General features: G+C 35.1%; 1 pseudogene; it reads right to left on the bottom strand.

Moving 5' to 3' along the window:
• LOC105297469 overlaps positions 1 to 5,391 on the bottom strand; it is a 32,997-nt pseudogene that overhangs the window by 3,188 nt on the left and 24,418 nt on the right.

Below are 5,391 nucleotides of genomic sequence, written 5' to 3'. Positions count from 1 at the left end.
ATATGTACCAAAAGAAACATGTCATTTTGTAATTTTCTCTCTCTCTCTCAATCTCTCTCCCTCTCTTCCCATCTCTCTCTCTCTCTCTCTCTCTCTCTCTATCTCTCTCTCTCGCTCTCTCTCTCTCTCACACACACACACACACACACAATGCAGCTCCTCTGATCTACAGTAAGCCCATAAGAGAATAGAGAACTTCTTCTAATTTACTCATTCCTCTAGTTAACCCACAGACTTTACTGAGAGCAATCTACAGAGAACCCACAGATTGCTAACAGTGCAATAATTTACTCAGTCATTGATTACCAAGCATTAGTTTCACTCTCTTGACCTGAGAGAAACATCAAAAAATTGACTGTAATTTTAGGCCTCCCAGTATAATCAAGGATGTGTCCTGATCAGCATGAATGTGTGCTGCCAGTCAGAATTCCCGAGCCACAACATGCACTCAACGAGACACCATGTTCATCATGTTAAGAATGGTTAGAAAGACTTTTTGGTGCCTTTTCTAAAATATTTGGCGTTTAGTTGATGAAGAGAAAACTATATAGTCTAAAACACCGATTCATCTCTGCAGCTAGTGAGACTGCATTTTCAAGCACTTACAATGTATATTTATTTAGCAATGAGTTTGCCATCCAGGCATTTTTAAAAGGGAGAATTTCTTCCAATAGATCTCTGGTAGGGTAACCATGCCTTGACCTCAATTTTCTAAACTGTTATAAAGTTTTGGAGATCAGAAGATGTCTCCAACCATCAGCTAGCTGAGCAACATAGCCTTTGCCTGTTTAAAGGGTACAGCTGGATCTTCTGGACTAACTGGTCTCAGAATCTTCTCTCTTCTGCTCTTTCTGTTTCTCTGTCTGTCTGTCTGTCTCTCTCTCTCTCTCTCTCTCTGTGTGTCTGTGTCTCTCTGTGTTCTTGAAAAAAAGATGAAAGAACATGAGATAAATAAAGACAGAATATTTAACAAACAAGCCAATCATTATAAGATAAATTTGTCAAGGTAGATGCAACTGCTCTATTCAGAAAAAGACTTTGGAGACAACCTACTTTTTCCATGGAAAGCTCTTTTCTGAATGTTCCACGTTATCCCTCACCTAGGCTCTGACATCAGTCCTTTCTCACATCAAAATATTTATTACCAAGTACCTTTCTGTCCTTGAACACACCCAGATAACTCCTGTCTTAAAAGCATCTTCTTTTGATGTTACAAACCATGCAAGCTTTTGCCCTAGTTCTTCCCTACATTTCATTCTCAGAATTCTTGAAAATCCAGGCTCTCCTCCCAGCCTTTGATTTTTTACCATCCAATAAAAACTTAATCCCCTGCAATCTGGTTTCCACCTCCATGGTTGCTAAAACTGCATTTTCAAATGTCACCAAATGTAACAGCTGGTCCCAAGCCTCAACATAAATCCTTCTCTTCCCTCAACTTCATTATCACCACACTGTCCTGTCCTTCTATGCCAAGTCTGCTATCTTTCTGTCCTCTCTAGCTCCATTGCCTCCTCTAAATCCTTAAACATACATATTCCCAAAGTTTAATTACCACCCATTTCTTCTTTTCATAGGTTTCCTTTGTTAATTTCAAAGGTTTTAGGGACTTCAGTCAATTTCTTTATATTTTTTATCTGACTTTACCCTCTCCAAACCCCACACAATACATTTCTAGTCTCTTGTAAGAATCTCTACAATGGTATTTCAAATTAATGTATCACAGTCTCATCAACTTCTCTCTCTCAGTCTCCTTCTCTATCCTTCAAATAGATGTTCTTTTAACTTTTTTGTTATTTAAATTATGTTCTTAATTATGCTGCTCAGAATCTTACAGATATCATTGACCCTGTCCTAAGTCTCATAGATTTTGCTTCTGATGTATCTATGCCAGGGGTTTTCCAGTCCTACTGTCACTAACACCACACACACACACACACACACACACACACACACACACACACACACACACACACACAACTATACAAGACTCTTTTTTTCTTGAATTTTTTCTGGGCTTTTATTTTCAAGAATGAACAGGCAAGTTTTAATACAAAGAACTATTAACAATATAAGGGCATTGACTACTAAGAGGAAAAATAGCACTAAGAACTCTTAATAACACAGTAACAACAGATAAGGTGCCGCCACAAGCTCTAGGGCTAGAGCAGACCACCTAAGGAAGGAACCAATGTGGGAGAGCCCTCCAATCCCTCTTTCAAAGCTATAATCTAGATATCAATGGAAAGGGTGCAATATTGTTCACTGGTGGGCAGGGACATTTGTGGAGGTGCTGCACTGGTAGATTTCCCCAGGAATTCACCCTCTGGGGTCTGGGATATTTTCCACTGAAAGGTTTTCTGTGCATCAATCAAGGAGATTACTAATAGTATGCACACCCTAGCATCAGAAAAAAGATCCCCTCCCTCCTCTGTCCTTCCAGTACTCCCTGCTGATGAAGTGAGATGATGAATAGCGAATACGGAGCTGAGAGGCGTGGGTTATTACTGACACATTAGGCAGCTGAAATCCAGAATGTACTTGTCTGAGAGTAAAGACTGAAGAAGTAACAGAGCATTGACAAAAATTTACTTCTCCTTGTCCAAAATATTTTATAATATATCACTTTGGTTAGATGAGACAATCATGGAAGTGAGTCTGTAGGCAAGAAGTCCAAGCAAACATTCCTAAGTGCTTCATTTATGCCAAGCTCTTACAACTTTAATAATAGATATTATTCTTTTTTAAACTTTATTTTTTTGTATAAACATTGAAACTGAAGTTCAGTGAAGTGAAGTCACTTAATTATGGTCATATAGGAAGTAAGTGATTTGATCTCTGGTCTGATCCCAAAGTCATAATCTTTTGATTATGCTGTGTAACAGAAGAAAGTTCACTAGACCACGATGTAAAAAAACTTGAATTTACATTTTCCTTATGACAGCCTAATTTTGCATGCTAGTCATCCATTTCATATTACTCCATTAGTGTTTCAGGCCCCTGAATGAGGGAAACAACATTGCTGCCTACCAATTCGTAGCAAAAGAGTGTTATAAATACTAAAGCACATCAAACAAAATTTGTAGAATTATATAAAGAAATAGATTTTTCAGTAAATGAAGAACTTGATCATCGACCAGATTGTCTAATTTGCTTCTTTCTGTGCCTTTTCCAGAACATTATAGTCCTCGGCGAATCAATTGATTTTAAAGAGTGACCAATTTGATTCATTCGAAGGCTACTCCAAGTAAATATGAAAATATAAAATTTACAAATTTTTAAATAATTTTAAACAAATAATTTGTTTCAAAAATATGTGCCTGGCATTTAATAATTCTGGTAGGATATTTTGCATTGTTGAATGAACCAGAAATTTCTTTCAACGTAGGTAAAAGAAAGTATATGTGTTTAAAGTCACCATTGCATTTATTTCTCTAAGAATTTTCCATGATTTAAAATCAATAATTAAGGTATTTGTTGCTCTGTGGCCCCTTTATAAAATGAGTTATCAAAGGCTTAATACTTACTAGAATGTTAAAAGAAGCAAAATCTTATGCTGAGCACTCCTTTGGAAATGTATGGGCCATGTAGTAACCATAGTTTTCATCCTTAAGGCTGGACCTGTACTGAACAGTGCATCACAATGTATCATTTGTATCCTGCTGGTACTATATTAATTCAGGATGAATAAAGCACCATTATTCGAATAAGATCATGCAGGATTTAAATGCCTTAAACAAGGCACATAGTGACTGAGGATTATGTATCTTAAACTGTCTCTCAGATTTTCTTTATTTACATGAAGGAATTTGGCCTATTAAAATAAGAATATAACTTAAAATAGAGTGAGATTTCTAATTCTCTCCAAATTTCTGGGTTTTCATGTAAAAGAAGACAACGTCCATTCATGCTTAAAGGTGTTAAAGGATGCCTAAAACTCTTCATCAAGCCTTCAATGGCTGAACCATTCTTCGCCGATTTCTCTCTCCATGAACTCTCTTTTAAAGGTAAACTGTAGTGAAATTTTATGCTATTTTCTATTGTTTGCTCTAATTTTCTGTGACTCACTAGTATATTCACACCCAGGACATATAGATAAAAATACTACTTTTTTTATTCTACATACTTTCATAATTCTCTTGAATCCATGGAAGGCACTCAGTAAATATCACTAATGTTTGATTTGCTTCTTTCAAAGGATGGGAAGACATATGTACGCACAGATTATAATTGTAAGGCATCATATTCATAAATTTATTTATTCATTTATTCTATGACTCTTTATTAATTTCTGGCCCCTGCCCTAATATGTAACAGATTATGCTAAGTGTGATGAAGAAATTTAACAAGTTAATGAAAGCGAGAGTATCTAGGGTGGGGGAAAGTAAGGCATTTGGGATAGTGTCAAGAAGAGGCTCTAAGGAAGAAAACATTTAAATGAAAAACTGAAGGAAGAGAATGAAGGAAAAGAATCATGTGAAAAGATGAAAAAAGAAAATTCCAGGCAGAAAGAACAGTGAAAAGTCAGAAGGTAGAAGTGCTAGTGTAGACAAACTTTTTAAAACTTAAATAAGAATGCATAGCTTGAAAAATCAAGGGACTCTTGGTGAAGGTGGTCAAAATTTTTACTTTTTCTCATATAATTTAAGATTGAAGTGCCAGGACACACAAAATTTTAGTGAAAATAATTTTTAAGCTCAAATATTTCACCTCATGTTTAATCTCTGCTATTTGCTTATAGTTGCTGATTATATTCTTAATATAATCTGAACATTCTTAATTTCAAAGATATTATTAAATATCCTTAAATTTTGTGTGGAATATGTAGATTTCTTTTTTAAAAAGCATATTTATTTTAAGTTAGATGATTGAATCATCCTATGTGTCACTTTAATAGATGAGGAATGGTCAGTAACCATTTACTGAGGTCATAATATAAGCAAAGGATGTTACTAATTTATACCAACCCTCTTTGATTTCAAGTGAATGATACAAACAAAAATTAATAAGACATTCCACCAGCCAAACCATTTTCCTTATTTTGTAGTCAACTCCTTGTTTGCTATAACTTAAAAGAAAGTTTCTAAAGGTTTGTAAACAAATTAAACTGTGCTTATCATTATTTAACCTGATTTTTTTAAAGCCTAATTGCATCTCTAAAAAAAATCAATTTTTCACTCTGCTCAAGTTAAATTAACTGTGCTTGACTGGTTATATTTTCAGAAAAGCAAAACAAACTTGAAAATCATTGCTGTGGTGATGAGAAAACCTCCTAATTTGTTTTGTCAGAGCTTTCAACGTTATGCTAAAAGTACAGAGTGTAGTAATTAGACTTCATTTCTCTAACAATTATTGCCAACTTCCTGTACAATCCTGTTTCACTGCCTGGTACTA

The sequence above is a fragment of the Pteropus vampyrus genome, unplaced genomic scaffold, assembly GCF_000151845.1.
Source record: "Pteropus vampyrus isolate Shadow unplaced genomic scaffold, Pvam_2.0 Scaffold139, whole genome shotgun sequence".
Lineage (NCBI taxonomy): Eukaryota > Metazoa > Chordata > Mammalia > Chiroptera > Pteropodidae > Pteropus > Pteropus vampyrus.
The sequence above is the reverse complement of the archived record's forward strand: the minus strand, read 5'-3'. Positions and strand labels throughout refer to the sequence as shown.